General features: G+C 31.6%; 1 protein-coding gene across 14 annotated transcripts in view; it reads right to left on the bottom strand.

The window, feature by feature from the left end:
• The window catches only part of LOC100164406 (voltage-dependent calcium channel type A subunit alpha-1), a 276,813-nt gene extending 267,964 nt beyond the window's left edge, over positions 1-8,849 (bottom strand). For 7 of the 14 annotated variants that reach the window (XM_029490213.1, XM_029490212.1, XM_029490216.1 and 4 more), the window contains exon 1: positions 8,328-8,848. The gene's annotated coding sequence lies outside the window, so the exon portion shown is untranslated. Of the gene's footprint in view, positions 1-8,327 lie in introns of all 14 variants that reach the window. The other 7 variants (XM_029490224.1, XM_029490225.1, XM_029490221.1 and 4 more) reach the window with 3 other exon arrangements.
• Positions 8,850-12,377: the final 3,528 nt, after the last annotated feature.

Genomic DNA, 12,377 nt, shown 5'->3' with positions numbered 1-12,377 from the left:
TACATTAACTTTTCGTCTAAAGCGCCTTAGCAAAACGTCTAAGATGGTCATAACTTCTTTACATTGGACTTATATAATAAAGTTACTGTAGTTCTTTTTTTTTTAAACTTAGGAAACTTAAAATACATTTATGTACTTTGTTTTTTGACATAAATCATAGTAAATCGTTTTCTGCGTTTGTAATTATTTATTATCACTCTAAAGTTTATATTTAAATGAATTTTAAATACCTATGTCGTAATATACTTCAGAAGTGCAGGCATCTGCGTAATATTATTGGTTGACGCGTTTTGTGCCTCGAGTCAAAAAAATAAAGATTTTTTTTTAATATGTCCGTTTACACTTTTTCCGTGCAGGTTAGGTTAGGTTAGGTAAATGTTCCAAAGTTTCATATAGTCTTTCTATAGATTGAAAATTCTACACAGATGGTGCTTTGAAGATGTCATCCTCGGAATTTTCTACCACTGTTACATGCAACTGCAAAAAAAAAAAAAAACTATACCGAAAAACTGCTGTCCTAATGGTAACACAAGGAAACCCCGTGTTCGAGAAAAACTTATTCCACTATTCCGCAACTTTTTAATAGTTTTAGAGATTTGACACTTTTGCCGATTATTTATTTCACATAATACACTATACCTATATACAGAATGATTCTTTTAAAAGTAAACGCATTCATTTAAAATTCCAAAAAAGAATATTAGTCTGAATATGAAATTAAAATCGTACGCCGTCAGAAAAGTATATGATAAAAAACTTAAAACAATATTATTATAACGCAATGATAAAAAAAATTAATAAAAAATTACTTTAAAAGAATAATCACCTTTTATAAATACAAACATTTAATATAACCCCCCAACTGTCGTGAATTGTTTCAAATTTCTACATAGAACCAGTTTTGTTAAAGAATGCGTTCCTAAAGGAACAATTCCCAGAATTGATTCCTTTTTAGAGGAACGAATGAAGGAATAAATTCCGTTCTTTTTTAAGGAATAGGAACGTAAATATTATAATTCTTTTGTTCTTCTCGAAAAAGTTTAAAAAAACATTTGGGAAGAAAAATGTTGTTTACTTATCATGTTTTTAATCTATAAAAAATAATAGACGAGACTACCAATTTTTTATTTACTTATGACTTGGTGTTCTGATTAGTGATTATGATGATTACTACTGATAACTCATGAACCATGAGGAACGAGAGATTGACCAAGTTCTTTTAACATTAAATTAACGATCTGAAGGAAATTGAGGAACTGAACGAATTCCTATTAATACTAACGGAACGAGAAATTGAACGGATTCCTATAAAAAAGGAACGTTAACAACACTGATTAGAACTATTATTATTACAAAAGTGTTCGATAATATATTATATTATATGGGTATCATTAACTCCTGCACCAATGATGGGTGCGCTGCTTGGTGGAGGGTGGGAGGCACCTGTAATTTTCTGAAAATGTCAGATACATAAAAACATGAAGTTATAGGTTGTACTAGCAGCTGCAGCTACTACGTCTTCACGTTCGAAATTATTTATTAGGTTTTTTTTTTTTTTTGTTATTATTATTACGAGTTCTGATTCAATTTTTATAGCCCTATACAGTATACATGCTTCAAAAAAAAAATATTACATTGTTTTTTGGATCGAGCGTGGTGATAATGCGCAGAGTCTTCGGTGTTTTTCACCGATATTGTATAGTTTATCGTAACTCTGTGCCGTGACATTTGTTTTCTTTTTATAGAAACTACTATAAGACCCGCCACCGAAAAAGAGAAGAGTATTTGACGTTTGGCCCCATGTATTAAAGTCTTTATCCCGGCCTTGTCTGTATCGTCGTGTGTCTACGTATAACGTCGTTTTTGTTTTCGTTTTTCTGATTGTGTCACTTGTCGTAAACGGAATTACACGCGTTGTATACATTACGCGTCGGGTTGCCGTTTTATAAGCTGTTTAGCCCCTCTGTTTTTGACACGTTTCCGTTATTATTCCTAGGTAATTGTTTTTATGTAAATATTAAAATACTGCCGTTAAGATTTTAATCAAAACACACAGCATACCTATGTTGGGGTATTATATACCGTTTATTTAATTCGTTTTTACCCGTAAAGTGAGTTAGCTATAACAAAAATGTTGCGTCTTCTCAAATGACGGGCAACGGTTTATAAGATAATAATTTAGAGGGATACCAATTTATTTCGCGGCCTTAATTTCGCGACATTTCGCCAAATTATCTACACCTATCTATGATAAATGACGATATTAAATTGTTCGCTATACGTCTTAGTATTTTACAGCCGGTGGCTGGAATTTTGGATTGTTGACGTCGAAGAACGTTAATCTCCACGATAAAGTGCCAAGTTTAATATTTCGTTTAGATAAACATAGTAAAGTATAGGTGCGCATTAAAATGTAAAATATAAAATATTACACCTTTGTCGGCAGCATAGTCGCAAACAGACGAGGTACGATAGGGGGGCTAAGCCTACTTAAAAACTGTTCAGTCCCCCTCCCCCCCTAAACACCGATTAAAGCATGGCGTAAACATGGTACAATACCGTGAGATAGACTTTTCACGCCAAAACAACCTAAGCCTCTATTCAAAATTAAACAAATAATTTAGAACCTATAGTTGTTCCAGTGTAACCGCGACGTCAACGTCGGCTGCTACGACCTCATTTTTTCGAACGATATAAAAATATGTTTACTGCACTAAATAGACAATTTAAAATCGTCTTAAAGTCCGTCCTCTTAATAGTTTTGTTTTAGACATTTGTTATAGTATACACATTTTACGCCGTCATGTATCACGGTCGCATTAAAATTAAAGCTCCAATTACAATGCCATCGTGTCGTTAAAATGTTAACATCTCATCTCGTAATCATTTTCTTCCAAAATCTGTTTCTATGTACGTTTCTTTATTCTAAAGCTTATTATAATTTCATATTATACTATACCTGCAGGGTATTAACGTTTGATTAAATCACGTATTGTTACTATTATTATTATTGTTATTATTATTATTATTATTATTATTATTACTATCATCATCATCATTGTTATTGCTAAACAACTTTCGACAGTTTGCATATAATATAAACAGAAATTAAGTCATTGTGGCGAGGCTATTTGATTTTAATTGAACTAGGGAAAGGAGTTTTGTATCATCCGTCTGTGATATAATTGCCTTGGTCTATGATTTTATAAGTAGGTACCTACCTACCCTTAAATAATGGTTATTATGCCGTTTCTATTGATCACTATTATGCTATATACCGTCATAAAGGTTATTATACAAACAAACACGACAAGAATAATGAATTAGTTTTATGCACGACAAAAGTGATCAATAGACTATTTTTTCGAAAAAAAAAACAAAACTACTTTTTTAATGAATACAAAATATTTGAATAAAATGCCACTGATTTTGTGTTTGATTTCTCAAAATCTTAATGAGACATTTATATTTATAATACGGAAAAGGGTAAAACAATAAATTGTGAACAAGTAGTATATTATTATCGATGACAAAGTTTGAAATATAGGTAGTTAGTTTTTATCAATTAATTTCCTTTTTTCATATTTCAACATTTTTTAAGTAAGTACCTAGGTGGTATGCCACACAGACGATTATCTTAATATTTTTAAGAGCATACAATTGCGTTTATACTGTTATTTTTCAAAGACTATAAGTATCGAGCCCTGGTAATAAAGATCCGGTGATTAACAATTTAAAAAATATCTATTCATGCAATATGCATATTTTTCAACTCTAAAAGCTTGTGGATATTCCTTGTTCGTCATTAACATGATAAATAGGCTCATAATTCATAGTTTTAAAAAAAAAAAAATATATCATTAATGCCAACTTTTAACTTATGAAATAATATATTTTTAGATCATTAAATACTGAAGAATAAATCTCCATTTAAATTAAAATAGTAACATAATATCATTCTTCTAATTAATCTCTTATGGGATTACGAGGCGTAATTAATAATTACATTATTCAATATAAACCGAAGACATAGCATAATACATATTGTAGATAATATTATTATGAAATATACTTAATGCTATTTATATATAGGTACCTACTCCACTTACAAAGTTTGAAAGTTAAAGCAAATTATATTTTGAGTGTCATATTTTATTTTAGCCATAAATTTATTATTATACCGCATTGTATACACAAATATAAAATGACTATGGAGATATTATATTGTATACTCGTCAAGTTAATCATTTGAGTAATCGAAAATCAAAAAATTGATTTTTTTCCGGGGTACCTATACATGGTAAATAGTACATGATACATGGTACATGGTACCGTATTTTATATTCTGTCTGATGTAGGCGTGAAAAGTATTAAATAAGGAAAAAATGTTCACGTTTTCCGTAGAATATATTTTTACAACTGACAACACACGGTAGTAAACCTTGAAGTCTTAAACACTTCAAAATACTCGAGGGGTTTTTATGTGGGTACCACGGTCCAGGAATACTTTATTTCTTGTCTATGTAATATGTATTTACTGAAGAACTAGCGGTCGGAAGCATAAACAAAATTCTTTACATTGCTGGAACATTGAAATATGAATAACCTTTATAGGTATATGGGTACACGTGTTTTAGATGGATTAAATATTTTATAATAATTATTCTATCAAAAAAAGTTATTATTTTGGAGCATCCGAAAAGTTTCTATAAATAATGGCATACAACTACTATAAAAATATAATTTTTTCAATTTGATGTATTGTAGTACACTACTATAATAATGATAATAATAATGATAATTTATTTAATGCTCCGAAGTCAAATTTAGTACTTGCAGTGAATACAGTAGGTAATTAAATAATAGATAATACTACTAGTACAAAATACACCAATATACGATATAATTACTTGAGTATAATTAATTGTATACAATATTAATGCCTTGGTAAAATAAATCAAAATCGTTCATATGATTACAATTTTTATTAACATTCTGTTAATAAGCCAAGAATGACTGTAATTTTAACAGCGGTGAGTAATAAAAAAAGAACGTTGTCCCTAGAGTTAAAATATGGCACATTAAAATATATTCCTCCTAATAATTCAGAACAATCTATTTTACTATTAATAAGATAAATATCAAACTATTTTACTGTCAATAATAAATGGTCAAAGGTCAATAACTAGTTTTAAATCGAATGAAGAATTAGTGTAAACCGAGTTATTCGATTTAATTAGCATTCGGAAAAAATAATATTGAACCTTATATAATTTATCAACGTAGATTAGCAGGGACCCCATATAACTGAACCGTATTCTAAAATTGTATATTATGTACTTTACATCAGAACTAATAATATACTAAAATTTGTTCATAAACACACAATATAATGTTTTGGTCAATAAAACAAAATAGGTATGCGGTTATAAAATAATAATGTATTACTGAACGTGCACATTATATTACTTACTTAATACAATTTTAATTTTAAGTTTTAATTAAATATTTAATCCGTAAAGTATGACCTTTGAACTTTTAATTATAAGAAAATATCGTACCTCGCTAGGAGGCTCCTACTATATCTATTATCATTTCAGATTAAAGAAGATTACAAATAAATGTAAATACCAGTTTGAATATAAATTAACAAAAGTAGAAATATGTAGATTCAATACTGACACGTCTACGTAGCTGATTAAAAGCAATCAGAAGCAATATATATTATATTATGATAAAAAAAAGATTCAAAGTAAGTCTAATGTAAAAAAAAAAGCTTGTTATAATTTTAAATGGACACTTTTTTCTAAAAGTTTTTCTGTAAACCTAGTTACTTATTAACAAGAAACTTTTATGCGGATACTTGTAAATCTGGGAGCTCTGGTTTTTTAAATAGTACAGTGTTTTTAATTAATTTTGAATTCAAAGATAAAAACTGTTAAGAAATTTTAACAACCTTACCAAGAACGCAAAATAATCTCAATCCAGACAATATTAGATATGAATTAATTTCACTACATTCGATTTCAAGCCTTCCTCATTACACTATAAAGCAATATTGATGGAAGTCTGTGTTGTGAAATGCGAATAAATGATTATATTAATTTAACTTCCATACCATAAACTATACATAATAATGAAGTAAAGTGTTCGCACAAAATTGAATCAAAAAATCGATTTTATTTCATAATAAAATGTAAATGTATAAAATATGGTAAGTACACCATATACCTTAAATATTTTGTTTTCAATTAAACAATATAATCATATTATTTAGTCAATTTAAATCAATGTCTGTCGATGTGAACAATAATTATAAATCTCATAATATTTTAATTCTGAGTACAATATTACGTATCCAATAATATTTATTAAAATATTTTTTATTTTGGATATTATCAATAATTGAGTACTCACAGTATTTAAATATTTGTTATTTTTTCATTTAAATATAAAAAAAATTAATCTACGCATTGTTTTCCCACATAATTATTCCACGTTAATTATTCATTAAAATAGAAGCATTTTAATCAAATAATAAAAATCGTTGAAATCAAAGTCTACAATTGTTCTTTATTTATTATTCGGTTCTACAATGCAAAAAAAACATCGATTTACAGATGTATAATATTATGCAAAAAATATTTACCTATCCTCAACCAATATAAACAATACTAATTACTGATAAGTTATTAATCACTACAATTTAAACATTTCACAGATTCATTAGTTCACGTTTTAATTTAAAGAATAAAAAAAAACATACACCTAAAAAATTATTTCGATTAGGTGTTCATTTCATCTTTAAATCACATTTTTAAAGCCGAATTATTTGCCATATTTTATGTAAAAATTAATTATAAAATATTAACTATTTGAATACGGCGATTTTCATTATTAAAGTCATATTTTTACAAGGTTTCTTCAATCGTCTATTAAAATAATATAATCATAATCTTTACTTATATTTCTGAACATTTTTTCCTCAGCTTAGCTTTTTTTTAACAGCGTAAATATTTTGTAACGCTTTTTTTTTATTTAAGACCAGAAAGTTCTTTGAATTTAAGCTTCTACAATATAATGTACGACTTCAAAAAGTATTATATTTATTTAACAACCTCCGTCTTCAGTGCACGTTTCGAAAAAAATTTATCATCTACTTACGTTTAACAAAAAATTAATTAAATTATCCGCCATCCTTTCATAATTACAAACTAACACCAACTGCCTCAAGCACCCCGCATAACTATATCGATAATAAGTTACACTAATAAATTATTATAAAAGAATATCATATCATAGTTAATATTTCTTATTGGCGTATTAATATTGGACAAAAAAAAATTTGGCAACACAAAAGAGACGCTAAATTTTCTTTTTAATTCCCGATAAAAAAAAATATAATATATTAATATGTGGATTATTATATTTACTTTCAATCCTAGTGTGTATGAATTAAAAATGTTGTAAATATTGAACAACAAAATATATCCCAGATAGATAATATGTTTGGGATTTTTATGAATTTACTAAAAATTTGAACTTAAAACGCTTATAAAAAATAATTGTAACTGCCCATATGTGTTTTAAATATTTTAAAACATATATTTTTAATTTCGGTATGAATAATTTATACGGAACCTTGCATTACACTTTTAAGCTCGCGGAAATACATTTTGTAACAGATAAAATCATAAAATTTAAAATTCCCTATGTCCTTATGCCTGTAAATAGCACAAAAAGACCAGAAATATTTTTAAATGTTATCATATATAGAAAACTATACCAATGTAAACATTTGGAGACAAATATAAATCTCTTATACCTAAATCATAATCATTTATTTTTGAGTTACAACATCACGGTATTGCTTAAGAATTCCAGCTATTTTTCTCAAAAAATGTTTTTCTCATTTATTTATAATACTACTGGAAATCGTTGACTAGAACTAGATTCAGTTTGCTACAAAAGACCAATTTCAAATTTGAATCACGTTAATGCGCTTCAAAAAGTTTTGACGCGCACAAAAAATTCAGTTACCTATGTCCATATACTATATATACCTTGTATAAAAGGAGAGAATCTAAAAGTAATGGCGATATTTTTCCGGTTGAAAACTTTGAGTTTCAATTTTTTATAGAATCTTGACCACTTACGAGTGACGGTCGATAAAACTATTTTAACAGTCAAACAGTCATAAATAGTTATAAATAATAATAATAGATAAAAATAAATTATAATTATAAATTTATAATAATTATAAATAGTTATCGGTATGATTATTTATTTTTACGACGATGGTCATAATAATATTATCGGCGACTGACCTGCAGAATAGGGTCGTCCGCGTTCTGGTGTCAACCGGTCTTCATGACGGCGGTGGGGGTTGTTTTGGCGGGCTGTTCACGCACGTCCGGAGTGCAAAGCCGGCGCGGCGGACGGACCGCCGCGAGGACCGCGACGGCGGATGGGCATGTCAGAGGAGGATATCTGAAAAGAAAAATTGGAAAAATTTCGAAATGCTCGTCGGGGTGGCAGAAAAATTTGTAGGGGGGGGATTATAGAATTTAATTGAATTGAATTGAAAAACCGTAGAGACCGAGTGAAAAACCGTCGTCGCCGAGCGGACGGAAAATGATTGAAAATCTCGTGGTTTCAGTTCACGCACTCGCGCACACGCACACGTCGGCACGACACGACTGCTATATTATATTATAATTTTATACCTGCGGACTGGTCGCAAAAATAACACCCGGAAACGCGCGCGCGACACGACGGCGACTGCGACCGCACACGGCTGTTACGAGCGGCAGTGACGGCGGCGGCGGCGGCGGCGTCGGCGGACTCGATCGAACAGGTGGTCCGGGAATGATGAGCGCGCGCGAGTGAGCCGACGTATAGCGGCGAGGGTTGCAACACTTTGTGCATGTCCGCCTGTGCGTGCGCGTGATCGCAGGGGTATGGGGCAAGGTGGTGATGGCGTGTCGGTGGTGTAGGGTCGCCGGCGCGCGCGCGTATGTCACACCCGCCCCGCGGGACCTTCAGCGATCGTGGGGGGAGTGCGGTGGCCGCTGGTAGGCCGGGTTCTATGTGGCCACCCCGCCGTATTGTGTGCGTTGTATCCCTCTCTCACTCTCTCTCACTCCTTCCATCTTTCCCTATGTCTGTCCATCTCTGTCCATTTCTCCCCGTCAATCCATCTCACTCTCTCTCACTCTCTTTCTCTTTCTCTCGCACCGTCCCTCGTCCCGTCCCGTGGCCACCGCGAAACGCAGCGTAGTAAACGCTTGAGCCGTGGTCCGGTGCACCGCCGCCGAACGCTCGCGACGGCCGCTCGCTGTTACGCTGACACGTCGTCCTGTCGGTGGCAAAACAATATCATTTTTTTTTTCAGTCCCGCGAAATACCTTTTTTTCGCGTATGATATTCAAATATCTATGGTGCGTTTTAGTGATGTGAAAATACTGTATTTTAATTTTATTTTTTTTGTTGTTATAAGTACTTTAGTATTTAAATTTGTTTAGTAATAACTACCTAATTATAATATTTATAGTACGATTCATTTTTGTATTATACCGCATTATGCATTGTATTAAACATAATATATTGTATACGGTATAAAATTCAAAATACTTTATTTTAAATGGTACACACATTTTTAGTAATATATATAACATAAAAAAAATGTAGAAGAAAAGAATATGAATAAAAATCTCTTGAAATTTGTTCAACTGTTGAACTTCAACAGGTTAGGTTAACAAAATATGTTATCATATTGTTCTATTTCATATTTGATATTGTTAATATGAAGATTGATGAGCGCAATTAAAAGTGTGCAAATAGCCCCCCCCCTCCATATATACGTCATATATTTTTTGTCTATTTATATTTTGTCAGGTGAGTTGTGATCCAAATCTGGTGACACAACCTATCACTTCATATTTCATAACATCCAAAAAAAAATCCTATCAACTTATTACGTAATCTTTATTACACATATTTCATAATGATATTATATCCACAACATCTACATTTTGTAAATAATTTAACCATTTTTTGACTTGGTTGTATTTTTATAGATATTATATCAATTATCAGCTATGTGATCTATACATAGGTACATGTGTGTGTGTGTCAGCTATTGTTTCAGTTCTATTGACGAGAATTTCCACAGACATCTATTATAGTTGAAAATTCCATTCATATAGTAACTACTCGATAATAAAATTGACACGGCCGCGGACGGTCACTTGAAATTGACTGCCCAACCTAGAATTCAATTAACCAACGTACCATATAATACAGCTCACTCGAAATCAAAATCTCAAACACCAGTGGCGTCAGGATGCTTGACGATTACAGTATATATTGTTTTCTCGAAAACCACGAGAGAATTCAAAAATATTTTATATTTTATAATAGCCTCTCCGGCCCAGATAGTATACAATCGACGTTTAATTTCCGATCTGTAGAAACGCGAAATCGTTTATAGTTGTTAAATCGTATGTGTTTTCCAAAAATTTAAAAATCATTCGGAAACCCGCAAAGTGTCCCACTGTGGGACAGCAGCAAAGCACTTTGTGCATCGCACCGTCTGAAAAACGTGTGAAATAATATGCTCTTGCTTGCGCAAAGGCCGGAAACCGAAGTGATAGCGTCACTCACAATAATAATATTACTGCCGTTCGTTTGATTTTCGAAAACGAAAAAGATCTCGCTAAACGTGCCGTTGGGGGGGGGGGGGGGGTGTTACACTCTAAACGTGAAATCTAAACGCACAGTCGTGTCTCACGCCGTAGAGCACTTATGTCTTATGTCATTATTATTATTATTATTATGATATTATTAATCCGTCACATTATAGTGGCCGCCGTGCACAACGCACACGCTCAAGTATTGCACGTTCTAACGTTACTAATTAAGCCCAACGCGGCCGATTGCCCGTAATTAATTGGCACTTAATGTAATGAACTCGTTTTACAAATTAACTCGTCCTGGTCTTAGCCTACCGTCTGACAAATGCAGTACATCAGTTTTCGTATTAAATCGTCGTTGTTAAAACGGACCAACTCTATCCATCCGCGAGTATGATAAAGCAAAACCCATTATTATTCGTAGGTATATGGATAGATACCGGACCATAATGCGTGCAGATACGACCTCTAACGTGGGTTCGAAGAAAACCCATTTTTAGGTGATGTGTAAAATAACCGCGCGAAATATAAATCGGAAGACATCACCACGACGATCGATCGTCGTTGAGACGCGTTGCTGTGGAAAACTAGTAAATTATCTTTTGATTCACACAAAATGACATTATAACATGGTCGTGTCATCGTCAGTGGTGATGTGGTTGGATGCTTGACCGGGGCCGGACTGAAACAAATTGGCCCCGTGAAACTCGCCATAACCAGCCGAATACTGCAGGTACAACCAATAAAACGTTCCCTTCAAAATGAACCAATTTTTAGGTGATGTGTAAAATAACAACGGGAAATATAAATCATGGTTATAAAACAATATGGTATAATATGGTTGTATGGTTATACTCATGGTCGTGAGTGGTGATGCGGGAGAATGCTTGGCCAGGCTGGTCTGAGATTTATAAACGAATTGGCCCCGTGAAACTAACCATAGCCGGCCTATTAATAATTATATTCTGGTTATAAGTCCTCGGGCAATTTACGAGAAATATAAAATGTATAAGTTACGCACTAACAATAATAAACCTCTTATTCTTGGAATGATTTTACTTTTGAGTTTAAGGTTTTAACTTTAATAGTCTGTGCAAAAAAGGTAACTTAGATGAATACATAAATTTCAATTTTTCGTGCTATTACACAAAACAGGGGGTGATTGTAACGTCATCATCCGTCGGCCCATGGTTAGCCCTTTTATATAAGCAGCCCCAAACAGTCACACTTTTGTCTTTTTTTTATTACTTGTGATATTGAAAATATTTGGAACTTTTTAATTAGAATTCATTTAATTCATTTTTTTTTTTAGTCAGTAGTTATTGTCTTTGGCCCGACCAACCTCGTTCAACAATTACAATTAAACAATAGTTAATTTAAATCAAATTAAATATTTTTTTTTTCACAATAGAATATTATTAGTTAGGTAAGTTTGATTATTGTCAATTATAAAATATAATAATATGTTTATGCCAGGTTGCAAAAAAAATCTAATTATTTAATGGTTCAATACAATTCAATTGACTAATCATGGCCTGTTAAAAGATGTCTAAGGAGATTCAATTAGCTCACTTTCCATTCATTAAATTTATAATCTTAGTATATTATAATTTATTTCGCAATAAGTAATATTTCGTACCTAATTAAGATATGTTTACGGGAAATAATATTCAAAAAATTGAT

Source organism: Acyrthosiphon pisum, chromosome A2 (assembly GCF_005508785.2).
Source record: "Acyrthosiphon pisum isolate AL4f chromosome A2, pea_aphid_22Mar2018_4r6ur, whole genome shotgun sequence".
NCBI lineage: Eukaryota > Metazoa > Arthropoda > Insecta > Hemiptera > Aphididae > Acyrthosiphon > Acyrthosiphon pisum.
The sequence above is the reverse complement of the archived record's forward strand: the minus strand, read 5'-3'. Positions and strand labels throughout refer to the sequence as shown.